Source organism: Ananas comosus, linkage group 3, assembly GCF_001540865.1.
Source record: "Ananas comosus cultivar F153 linkage group 3, ASM154086v1, whole genome shotgun sequence".
Classification (NCBI taxonomy): domain Eukaryota; kingdom Viridiplantae; phylum Streptophyta; class Magnoliopsida; order Poales; family Bromeliaceae; genus Ananas; species Ananas comosus.
In genome coordinates this window covers 14,687,983-14,702,323 of record NC_033623.1, presented here as the reverse complement: position 1 = coordinate 14,702,323, position 14,341 = coordinate 14,687,983, and positions in this window count along the sequence as shown.

The window sequence follows — 14,341 nt, the reverse complement described above, 5'->3', positions numbered from 1 at the left end:
CAAAAGCACAACTCCTCTCTTGCGTACTATTGAGATATTCTAGCCTCAACTCTCTCTCTCTTCTCCACTCTCCGTCATCCGTCCTCCGTACTCTCGTCCCTTCTCTCTCTCGTCTCTCTCTCTATATATATATATAATTATATATATAGTATATATATATATCAATATATAGAGTGCGGCTAGGATGCCTATGGAAGCACCGAGGGCTCCATCTTCCATTTTGTTTTCGATGTTCGGCTTGTCGAATCGACGATCGCTCCGTTAGACTTGATCTAGAGTGATTTGAAGTATCTAGAAAATAAATTTTGCGATTTTTCTGATATCATTTTGCCTAGTGATCGAAGTGGCTCAAAATATCAACGGCTGAAAATAAAATCTTACAAATATGATGATACGACATTAAAATTTTAGATCAAAGTTATTGATCTTGTTTTATATGTATAAAGAATTTTTCTATCAAATTTTCATAGATTTTGATATTTCTATACCGTTAAACTTGCAACCGGCTCACCACGGCCGTTAAAATTATTGATTTGACCCCTTCGATCACTAGGCAAATATATCGAAAAATCGCAAAATTTATTTCTAGGTACTTCAAATACTCTAGAATCAACTCTAACGGTCAGATCGTCGATTCGAAAGTCCGAACATCGAAAAACGACTTGAAAGCACGAGGCGTTCCGTGCTTATACATAAGCATACAGCAACAACTCTCTCTCTCTCTCTCCTCCCGTCTCTCTCGCACGATAATTGCATATCCTGTCTTGGTGTCGGCCTCTCTCACTCTCTTCTTCTCTCTCTCTATAATATATAAATTATAATATAATAATATATATATATATATAATATAAGGCTGAATACTAATTAATAGGGTAAAAACCATCTTTTGCTATCAAGTTTTAAAAAACCTTGATGAAAATTAGGGTCCATGATGATATTAGTCGTTAGAAGTTGAGTGTCTCCCCTAGTGTTGAGTGGTCCCACTCGGATATAGTATTTAATCCAATGTTAGAAATAATACAAAAGAGGTTGATCCAAGGTCTTTATAAATTATTACTTTTTATTTTTTTTTTTTAACAATAAATTTGCTACTAATAGTAGTCCACAATCCAAGAATCTCTCAACTTCTCTCTCCCCCCCTTCCGTCAATCCCGAAAGCTCAGATCTCTCTCTCTCTTCTCTCTCTCTCTCTCTATCTCGTAGATCTGTTATATAATATATATATATATACTATATAGAGGAGGTAACTATGCTTTCAGAAGCAAGCACGAGCTTCCGTGCTCTCACTCGTTTCGGATGTTGGACTTTCCGAATCGCGATGGTCTTTAGTATAAACTTGATCAAGTTGTTTGAAGTACCTAGAAAATAAATTTTATTATTTTTTCGATATTATTTGCCTAGTGATCGAATGGGTTCAAAATCAACAATTTCAATGGTCGTAATGAGCCGTTGCAAAGTTTAACGGTGTAGAAATATCCAAATCACGTGAAATTTTGATTAGAAAATTCTTTATACTATATAAAACAAGATCAATATCTTAGATTTAAAATTTAAATGTATATTACACATTTGTAAGATTTTATTTTCAGCCGTTTGATTTTAGAGCACTCCTTCGTTCACTAGGCAAATGATTCGTAAAATCATAAAATTTATTTTCTAAGATACTTCAAATACTCTAGATCAAGTTTAACGGAGCCGATCGACGATTCGAAAATCGCAACATCGAAAATGAGGTGGAAGCACGGAAGGCTCCGTGCTTCCGATAGCATAATAGCCTCACTCTATATATATATATATATATATATGCCAACTCATTTTAGTAAAATTTTGCAATCAAATATTACCAATTACATATTTAAAATTTTGAATTTATTTGAGACAATGATAAAATACATTCTGATATAAAAAAACAATTCGAATGCTGCTAAATTGTAGAGCAATATTTTTATTGTTTAATTGCATACAGCTCCCTTTAATATAACAAATTGTAAATATATTTTCCTACAAAGTTCAAAATTTTTATGTTATTTCTATAAAAGCCCTAATATTTTTCAATATGCTTCTAACATTAGAATCTATTAGAAAAATTTAGTTAAAAATAGATGAATATTTAATTCTAGTTAGTTAATGAGGTAAATTGATATTTTCACACCTCTTATATTATATCTTCTCTCAATCAAAGCACTAGCAATAAGAGCTTTTCTTCTTCTTCCTCTTTCTCTCTCTCCTTAATTCATGCTAGTTTCGAATCCGTAACTAGAATTTATCCATCCTCATTATATTTGTTGCTTCGCCAATGTCCAATCCGTGTTGTGTTTTCATTCAATTTTTTCTATAATTTTTTCTTATTTTGCTCAAAAGAAAAAAATTAGGAGAAAAAGAATGAGAGAAGATGTTGCAACAATGGCGAATTAAGTCAGGTTTTAAAGAGGAAGAAGGTGGCAATTGAAATTTTTTTGGGAAAACCTTTCTACACGATTATAGTAGCTGGAGCTTTCAGAAAAATATATTTGTGATGATAAAAATAGACATTTCACTTACTGCTGTTAAAAATAAATAGTTATCTAACGATAACAAATCAGAGGAACAAATATGAAGCTAGACTTTTATAAAAATAATATAAAAAAATTAAACTTTATAGGGACTAACTCTTTGCTAGTAGGGAAGTATCCACGAAAAAAAGGAAAACAAAAAGGTGCGAAGGATACGTGGGAGAATGTCTTAGGAATTAATCGTGGAATCCACATTTAACACTCAGCAAGCAAACAACAACTACAGCGGGGCTCTTGGAACCTTCATGTTTTTTGAGTGGCAACTTTGTGACCCTCAAAAAAGTTGTCGGGTGCATTCCAGGATAATAATTCAGAAGCACTTTTGAGTAGTTTGTAAAAAGGAGCTTTGAGAGATCAATTAAGTAGAAGTGAGTAGAAAATCTTTCCCCAATGTATTGGCAATTTCATGGAATCTAATCAAAGATCATCGTGAGATCAATCAACAAAAGCAATTTGATATGGTTTAGTTTTTCTCTTTTCATTTCTTTCGTGAAACTAGTGGTGAATACGTACGCTTATTATTAGTGCAACTCAAACCACTCACGCACGTGGTGCAGTTCTTTCTTCCATTAAAATGGAGAGAAAATGAAAGGTTCGAATCATCTATGCAAATATATATATGTGGTACGACAAAAGTTTGAAATAATTAAAGAAGAACTTTATATATGAATGAGCAATACAAGTAGCATTTCTCCTATGGCACGCGCAATATCTGTGGAATTCGTACAGAAGAAAAGTGGATTGCAAACAGTAGGTTAGGTTTAAGGAGCAATGGGATAGTGAAGTTGCAATTCGAGTGTAAATTAAGTTAATGAGAGTACAAATATTAGTTTTATCATCCATTATTATGGTACCAAAAAAATGTAGCAGGTCGGTGTGGAATTAAATTTTTGAAGTACTCGGAAGTCAATCTTTCACAGAAGGACTCAAAATCTTGCCTACAACTTTCCAGCGTTATGTTCGGAAGTCAAACTTGATTTTCAGCCAAACTATAGTTACATCAATCTAAACGTACACCCCATTTATATTTGGAATTAATATTTCAATTCAATTTTAATGAATTGAACTAGATTTTCAAAAAATTATATTTAATTTATACAAACTTGGTTACGAAGTGTGGGCTTTGATCAAATATATATCAAGCTAAAATATTTGTGGTGTTTAAACTTTTATTTTTCTGTGTATGATTAAGATCTAATTATGCCACAAAGCCTATCATGGAATATGCTCAATAATTTTTAGATTTTTTTTTTAAAAAAAAAAACTTCTTAGAATTAAAGAAATTATTTGTTGGTTTATTGGTTCAGCAGAAACCAAAAAAGTTTTTGAAGCATGCACATTTAGTTTGCTGGAAGAGTCGTAGTAATTAAAGAGAGTAGGGGAGAGATTAATTTCGCTCCTTGATTTATTCTCTATATATTGAAAAATCGAGAGAATGCTTCTAAAAAACATATAAACTACTTTTTTCAATAAAAATGTTTTTAAAAAATAATTTTTAGATCGAAAAATATTTTCAGCTGACCTCTTTTACATGCAATCAAATATCACCTAATTGTCAATAAAAAAGACTTCCTTTTAACAATTATACCATATAAGATGCATTTGGAGCCAATTCCATCGTATGGTACCGGCCGTCCCTAGAGCAAGTGGCACAGGATTTGGTATAAGATAACAAGATTCAACAATAGTATAATTTTATATCGAAATAATACTTTTAAAAAAATTATTATGTCTTATACTTTGTATGCAAGATATACAGAGACTTCTACTTGGATTTTGTTATTTCCGCATGAAATAACTATATTCCATTGTATGGTGTAAGATATTAAGATTCAACAATAATATAATTTTATATTGAAATAATATTTTAAAAATTTTATTATGTCTTATACTTGTATGCACACTTCGATTTTGTTATTTCCGCATGAAATAACTATAAAAATATAAAAATTGTTCATTTCATAGGTCTACCCGGCTACCACATAGTAAATATATATTCAAATCAATTCTATTGTGTCATATAAAATACCGGAGTATTTTATTACGGACAATATTATAATTTTATATTAAAATAATATTTTAAAATTATTATTATATCTCTATATTTCAGGGCAGTATAAATTTTTTTTTATTAATTATTGTTATTTATACAAAAAATATTTGCGCTGGAAAAGATTTTCTCTAATTATAAAAGAAGGAAGATTTTCTTCCATTAATATGAAAGGAAAAAGATGATCTCTGACTATGAAAGGAAAAGGACTGAATTGACATAGTTCTCTTTGTTGCGACTTTTAACCTGTCGATGTTCCTATTCATATGTACCGACATGGCGAAAGCAACGACGACTTTAGAAACGAACAAAACGGATGACATATTATTTTTGTCTCAAAACGAGAAATTATAATGATATTTTGAAAACATTTTTATATTTTTATCGATGCTTGTCATGCGTACATAAAATAGCCGTAAGCGAGTGAAGATTTTCTTCGATTAGAAAAGAAAAAGGACCAAATTCGTGAAATTTTCTTCGTTGAGACGTTCTACGCGGTGTATGTATGTTTCTACTCGTAGGTACCGATATGGCGACATGGCGAAAGCAATGGCTACTTTGGTTATAGTAAAGCTCGAGGGTCCGCGATAATTAATCCTTTCAAAAATGCAATAGTATTTTGATGTATATATGCACATAGTTGATGTGAGTGTTGGATCCATGCGTGACAACTTCTAAATGGCACAATATATTATTCGACAGTACTCAACAGTACTTTAGCTAGGAAGAAGAACATGGTGCGAAGTTTTGAGTCAACGAGTTACGCGTGCCAAAATAATTTACTTTTATTAAAGAAGCTTTTATTTATTTAGTTCGCTTATAAAAAACTTATTGGATTCGGATTTGAGCTCGGGCCAGAATCCAACTAGCTATTAGGATCTGTTGTAGCAAGCCACCTCGTTTAATCTTTTTATATATTTTAAAAATAAACTCAACAAGCTAGATTTCAAACTTAAAAATGCCAATACTAGTCATCAACTAGCTAATTAATTGCGCTAGGTACTGACTCGATGAATCCATAACACTTTCATTAAGTAGTTTTGGTACAACCGTCCTAGTCGTCCCACAGTAAAACTATACGGACATATCGGATTAAAATCGAGTTGGGGGACTCGGTATTTGGCCTCATGTTCCACACGCCAAAGGGATACTTATCTATGCATGATTGCAAACATACATATAAAATATTTTATATATATATATATATATATATATATATATATAGAGTCTGGCTATGGTACTTGTAAAAGTACCAAGTATTTAGTACTTGTAAATTTTTTACTGTTAGATCTACGCCTTTAATCATTTTCACCCCGTTAGATTATACTATTCAACCAACCATCCACTTAACCCTAAGGGGCCCATATCATCTTAACCACACATTCCTTAATCCAAGGGCTAAAAATTTACAAGCACCAATAACTTGGTACTTTTAAAAGCATAGGAGCTCAATTATATATATATATATATAGTAGGCTGGTATGCTTATAGAAGCACGGAGCCCTTCGTGCTTCCACTTTGTTTTCGATGTTCGGACTTTCGAATCGACGATCGGCTCCATTAGAGTTGATCTAGAGTATTTGAAGTACCTAGAAAATAAATTTTGTGATTTTTCGATATCATTTGCCTAGTGATCGAAGGGGCTCAAAATTAATAATTTTAATGGCCGTGGTGAGCCGGTTGCAAGTTTAACGGTGTAGAAATATCCAAATCGCATGAAATTTTGATAGAAAATTCTTTATACCATATAAAACAAGATCAATAACTTTGATATAAAATTTTAATATCATATCATCATATTTTGTAAGATTTTTATTTTCAACCGTTGATTTTGAGCCACTTCGATCACTAGACAAATGATATCAAAAAATCGCAAAATTTATTTTCTAGATACTTCAAATACTTTAGATCAAATCTAACGGAGCCGATAGTCGATTCGAAAGTCCGAACATCGAAAATAAAGTGGAAACACGGAGCGCTCCGTGCTTTCATAAGCATACCAGCCGCAATTATATATTGGCCCCACACGCAAAGACCAGTCAGGCCAATCATTTCAGTTAAAGAGCCCACCACCACTCTCTCTTATCAATGCTGATGAAAACACCTTTATATAAGCTTATTGTAAGCTTACTTTGCTTAATTAATTTCCACACCCTATTAATGGATTTAAAAGTTAATTAAGAAAATCTTTGCTGCATAGAAAACATGGTATCAGAGTTGGCTCTAAATTTCCTTTTGTCAAGAGGTTAGGTATTCAGTAAGCTTTCACATCAGACTAATTTTAATTTATGACACATTTTCATGTTTCTTATTACGTTACTTCTTCCGCACCTTTTTTTCAGTACATGTAATATAACTCATTTAGTATCACCATGCATATATATAAATAGTATTTCTTTTTCTATATATGTAGCTCAGCTGATTAGAACAAGACATTAGGAAAGTGAGAGGCTAACTCATTCAAACTTACGGTCAATGAAATTTGGCGCTTTATGTCGATTAATTGAATCGTGTAAGCGTAGGCAATAGCAAGCGATAGCTAATTTTAAGAAGGCTCCAAATTATAGGCCCAGAGGACTCTGTCACGTATCAATTGCATGTCAATCCCATTACCACCTAACAGCGGAAAGAAGATATAAATATAATTGTTAATACATAAGAATTAGACATGTAGAAACAAAGCAATTAAACGTGTTAGAGGAGGAGATATCCAAGTTGCACCTTTTCTCGAACCTTAAATTAAACAATAAGTAATCTCACACTAATTTGTTCCATTATATATATATGATCTTAAGTTTCTTTTTCTTTTTTTTTAAAAAAAAGCTGATCATTCTGATGTGGTTATTCAAATCTACTATTCTTTTAAGATAGGAATATGTGTTTAGTACAATTAAGACCACAGTATATAAGATAATTTACATGTTGTCCTTGTTACTAACTTGTGGAGAAATCGATGTATACTTCGTACTCTTTAATCAAGAAGTACTTAATTTGCATCACTGCTACGGTGCTACCATTTATATATATACTGTTTTTGCATATGCTAAACGAACATGACAAAAAAAAATGGGAAGCTTACGTTTCCCAGAAGCCTGTAGATATTGGGTATATGTATGTCTAGAACAGATAAAGAATAAGTAAACAGAGGACATGACTTGGCACCAAGAAGGGCTCAAATTTAAAGCCAAGCAATCAGGGCTTATAATTTTGTGGCTGTAGCCTATTCTTAGGTAACAGGAAACAATCTTTCAGTGAGGATACCAAAAAGAAGTGGGAGCAAATCGTCTGCGGCTGAAAATTTCTGCACACTATTTACTCGGGCTACTCAAAGAAAAGAATCTATCACCACGTACCATTAGTTTTCGCTTTACAGTTATATCGCCAAACCGCCGTTACTAGTTGGGACGGATATTTTTGCTTTCATTAAGTGGTGCGTGGAAAATAAACAGTTGCTCTACATGGTGCGTTTGGTTCGTACTATCTTTTTAAAATTTCTAATAATTTAATAAAAATAAAAAAATATAATGATGTTTGGCTAAACATACTAAGTAATCTAGTCGGTAATATTAGATTTACTTGGAAATGAGATTTATCACAAAATACTAATCTCATTCCCTTGAGGAAGGGTGGGTATCCTCATATTAATGAATTGGGGTCATCATAATATGTCAAATCTCTTTCTTTCTCCCTACCCGCCGGCTAGTTGGTATTATTTTTCTTTACACTCTAACCTCATATCTCTCTCTAAACTTTTTTTTTTCTCTCTAAACTTCAACTCTTTTTCTCTCTTTTCCCCTCTTTTTTCTAAAATCTCAACTCTCTCACTCCCTCTAATCTCGACTCTATTTCTCTTCCTATTTCTTTAATTATGCTCTCTCTCTCTAACCTATATTCTTTCTCTTCCTTTTTCTAAAAAGATGTTGAAATATTTGGTGGCATTATCTCAAATTAAATAAATAAATAAATTAATTAATTGTATATTCTTTGTAAACTTAAATAACATGACTAAGTAATATAACCGCGCGAACCAAACACAGGAATGCCACATTCTTAGTAATAGAATGAATAGGAATAAGATTATCGGACATCTTTTTATTGCTAGTAATCTTTCATAGTGCGAACCAAACGCACCCATAAGGTTAAATTGCTAAATTATCTTTTCTTATAAAAAAATAATTTTTTTTTTCTGAAAGTTTAATGTGTCAGAGATTAATAGCTTTCAGTCATTTACAATTTATATCCAACAGTATGCAAAGTTTTATTACAAATTTATTTCCTGCATGCTGGGGCCACAAAAAACCTCCTCCACAGAAAGATCAGGTCCCATATCAGTTTGAGAAACTAAAGAGAAGGTAAAAACTTTATCTGCACAGTTCATTTTAATGTGGAAAAATAATAACAAAAAGGAAAGAAACAACTGGCTATAAAAAAATGCTGCAACTTTCTCTTTAAAAGAAGCTGAAGAAGAGGGGGCCCCAAATCTTTGTGATCTTCTTGGAATGCCATTTATGAGACTGTGTATCTGATTCCTGTTCTTGTCTCATGACATGAACTTGGTCACATAAATTAAATTGATCCCATGACATTGATTATGTGGACAGAGAGTTGGTCTATATATAAAAGTTAAAAAAAATTTATTGAGAACACATCAACCATAGCCCAGTTTGAAATAGGTCCTCCAAATTGTTGTTGTTTTTTTTTTTTTTTAATCCGTGCGCCACAATTTTTTATTCTTTTAGTTAAGTTATTTCAATTATGTTTTTTTCTAAAAAAAATCTAACGGTGATTTAAAAATTTTATTTTGAATATTCTCGTCTGGTCGATGGAAGTACTGATTATATTCACAGTCAGCGATTAGTAGCTAATAAATTAAGTCGTTGATGTTGAAAATTTCTAATTCAAATTTGAAGACGCAACTATATATATAATCAAAAGAACAACCGGATGTTCGACAGGTGTAAATCAGGCGAAAATCAGATCATTTTAGCCGGAGATTATTATTGCAAAATTAAATATTATCTACTATCGATCAGCAAAAATACATATATTGTATCTAAAACGGCCCTAGCTAATAATATCATTCTCATTTTAAAATGGTGTATAGTTGATGGGTTCCTCTTGTTCTTTTTTTTAATTATTTTTTTTAAAAGACACTAAATTTTTATATTATCTTTGTAGAATAAGAACCGACCATTTCTAATACAGACGACAAAAAACTTAAAAATTAATATCCGGAATTTTAATTTTATACTTCACGATTTTAACTAAATTTATTACTAAAGAATAACCAAAATATATATGCAGATTTGGTGTGGCCAAAATGACAAGGGAAAGAACAAGTCACCGTAGGACGGTTGACAAAAGTCAATCACGAGTCCTTGTTCTTTCGCCAGGAAATGACCTTACTCGCCAACTTGCACACTGCGAAATGTCACGAGACATTTATTTATTAGGGGCAATTGCTTATGTACTTTTGAAAAATTTTCGACTTTTTAATTTATTCCTCTTAGAAGATTAATATTGAAAATACTCTTTCTACGTTCCAACCTATTTCTAATATACCCCTAGAGTTAAAATATATTAATTAACTCTGTTATTTCTGTAAAATTACTATTTTGCCCTTTCAACTATATCTTTTCATCATTACCGACTTTCTTATTTGCCCTTAAAATCAGGGGCATAAAAAGTATTTTGACTTTTGGTCTTTTCCAATATACCCCTCTACCGTTACCAATATTTTTTATTTGTACCGACCGTCCCTAGAGCAAGTCGCAAAGGGCTCGGTGGTTGGTACCCGAGACTCAAGTTTGAATCCTAGTTGATTTACATTTCCAGCTAAGTTTATTTCTAAATGAAATAAACGAAGCGGGTAGCGTGCTACCTCTCTCTAAAAAAATTTAAAAAAAAATTTCTTATTTGGCCTTAAGTTAAGGGTAAAATTGGCATTTTAATTTTTTTTAACTGTGGTATATGTTTAACTTACGTTTAACCCAAGTTAACTTAACAGGAGATAACTACAGAGATATTTTACAATAACGGTAGAACATATGAGGGGTATTTTAGAAAGAAAAAAAAAAGTAGGGATAAATCGAATATTTTCAAACGTACGAAAAGTATATAGGCAATTATTCCTATTTATTATATATTAAACACGTAACATTACGCTATATATGTAAAAGACTACACTCTTCAAAATTAAAACTGTGGTTTAATCAATATAACGCTTTCTCTTTGCATGGAAACTTATAAATTTAATTAATTAATATTATTAGTATCATTATTATTATATATACATATATATAATTGAGCTAGAATACTCTCAAAAGTACCAACCCTTGGTGCTTTTGAGTTTCTAGCCCAACCCTACATCTCTCAATCCAATGGCTAAAAACTCAAAAGTACCAATCCCTTGATGCTTTTGAGAGTATTCTAGCTCAACTCTCTCTCTCTCTCTCTCTCTCTCTCTCTCTCTCTCTCTCTCTCTCTCTATATATATATATATATATAGTTGAGCTAGAATACTATCAATAGCAAACGGGTTTCGTTGCCACCCATTTGTTTTCGATGATGGAGCCTCTAAATCGACGATCGGCACCATTGAACATGATCTATACCACTTGAAGTATTTAAAAATCAAATTTCAAATCTTTTCGACATTATTTGCCTAATGATCAAAGGGTTTCAAAATTTACAATTTTAAGGGTCGATATGAGGCGTTTTCTCGTTTAATGGCGTAAAGATATTCAAATCAATTGAATTTTTGTTAGAAAATTCTTTAAACTATTTAAAATATGATCTATACTCTTGATCTTGATTACAAGACTCCTATCATCATTTTTTAAAGAATATTCATTTTCACGCGTTCATTTTTGTGTCCACTCGATGGATAAGAGAACAATATCGAAAGTGTATGAAATTTGATTTCTAAACACTTCAAGTGGTATAGATTATGTTCAACGATACCGATCGTCGATTTGAAGGCTCTATCATCGAAAACAAATGGGTGGCAACGGGGCCTGTTTGTTATCGATAGTATTCTAGCTCAACTCTATATATATATATATATATATATATATATATATATATATATATATATAGAATTAGGCTACTATACTATCTATAGTACCGAGCTCCGGTACTATAGTGTTTGTTTTCGATCTTAGGGTGTTCAAATCAACGATCCACACCGTTAAATATGATCTAGGGTATATGAATTTCTTAGGAATAAAATTTTAGTTTTTTTCGATATCGTTTACTTAGTAAATAAATTATGTCAAAATGGACGGTGGAAATTGAATATTCTTTAAAAATTGAGCATAGGACTTTTAAATTCAAGATCAAGAATGTTAATCTTAATCTATATAGTTTAAAGTATTTTCTATTAAAATTTGAGGAAATTTAGATTCTTCTACACCGTTAAACTCAAAACTCGTCATAATAGTCATTGAAAATTGACAATTTTGAAATGGTTTGATCATAAAGTAAACTATGTCGAAAAAATATAAAATTTTATTTCTAGAAACTTTAAATACTCTAGATCAGTTTTAACGGTGTGGATCGTTGATTTGAACGCCCTAAGATCGAAAACCAACACTATAGTACCGGAGCTCGATACTATAGATAGTATAGTAACCTAGCTCTATATATATATATATATATATATATAGAGCTACGCTCCTATGCTTTCGAAAGTACGGAGGCCTCCGTACTTGTAAGTTGTTTTCAATGATGGGACGTCCGATTCGGCGATCAGTTCCGTTAAACATGATCTACGCTATTGGAACTATCTAGAAACCAAATTTCATAATTTTTTAACTTCGTTTGTCTAGTGAGCGAGTAGCCTCAAAATGAATGGCCGAAAATAAAAATCTCATAAAAAATAGTGATAAATGATTCAAATTTCAAATCGGAAGTATTGTTTTTGCTCTTGATGTTAAGTAGAATTTTCCATTAAAGTTTCATTTATTTGGATACTTCTACATTGTTGAACTTAAAAACGTGCCACATCGGCCGTTAAAATAGTCATTTTTGAGACCCTGTGATCGCTTGGTAAATGATGTCGAAAAATTATAAAATTTGGTTTCTAGATAGTTCCAATAGTATAGATTATGCCTAACGGAGCCGATCGTCGAATCGGATGTCCTATCATCGAAACAACTTACAAGTACGGAAGCCTCCATTTTTTCGAAAGCACGGAAGACGTACTATATATATATATATAGAGAGAGAGAGAGAGAGAGTACTATATATATATATATATATAGAGAGAGAGAGAGAGAGAGAGAGAGAGAGAGAGAGAGAGAGAGAGAGGGCTGGTATGCTTATGGAAGGACGGAGCCCTCCGTGCTTTCAAGTTGTTTTCGATGTTCGGACTTTCGAATCGACGGTCAGCTTCGTTAAAGTTGATCTAGAGTATTTGAAGTACCTAGAAAATAAATTTTGTGATTTTTCGATATCATTTGCCTAGTGATCGAAGGGGCTCAAAATTAATAATTTTAATGGCCGTGGTAAGCCGGTTGCAAGTTTAACGGTGTAGAAATATCCAAATCACATGAAATTTTGATAGAAAATTCTTTATACCATATAAAACAAGATCAATAACTTTGATCTAAAATTTTAATGTCATATCATCATATTTTGTAAGATTTTTATTTTCAGCCGTTGATTTTGAGCCACTTCGNGGGGGGGGGAGAACCTGCCATGTGATGACAACTCCTAGTTGCAAATTGTCTGAAACGTGCCACTACAGTCCCCCATTTTTACCGCGTTTCATGTCTCTCGTTTTTCTTTGTAATTTCTTTTTTTTAATGGTTCTTTGAATGCAAATTTGGTCGCAAATTCTACTTGGAATAAAAAGAGACAAAACAGATACTTCTAAAGGATTACTATTTAATTAATTGCTGTAGAATTAATTAAAGAATCGGTACATTATTCTTTCAAAGTTGTGTTAATTGACTGATATCGGCGCAGTGAGGGAATTAATGCATGGAAGGTTATGGTAATAATCATGCAGATTTAAATTCATTTTAGAACCCAAATTCATAGTTAAAAAGAGTCTAGTGTTTAACGAGATATTCAATTATCAATTTTTGTGATAGGAGGTTTAAGCTCCCGTTTATTCTTAAGTCTAAAACAGATCAAGTTCCATCCTCGAGTCAAAATAAATAAGTTTTTTCGGTCGGCAGTGTATAAGATATGTGCGCGGTGATAAGTACAAAAAACGTGTTATGTATTTCAGCCAAAAATAAAATACGCGGAGAGCGAATACCATTTGTCTACGTCTCCAAAAGTAAACACATGTACCATTACATGCTAATTAATGACATCCCCATCTCTACTTAATTTTCTTTATCTTCTCATTTGCATGCCTCCACACTAAATTAGTTTCGTGACTTGTCGGTTTCGATTCTTCAAGTCAACCGTAGCATTTTATACATAATACTTGTGACATATATAATTCCCAATCCCAATTATATGACCAGGCCACTAATATTTATCAATTCAATTATTGAATGGGAGCCCATTTTTTAATCCGCATCATTCCACAGCTCTTGGGGATCTCTAAGAGCCAATAGGATCCCAAAAATTAACATGTGTGTGACTCGTGGCAATGTTATTTATTTTTATACAATGTAAGCGACTTTAATTAATTAATTAATTACGTATCAAATTATAGAAGAGAGAGAAGGAGAGCATGCGGGGAAGCAAAGTGAGACAACAGTGTGATACGTGGAGCGGA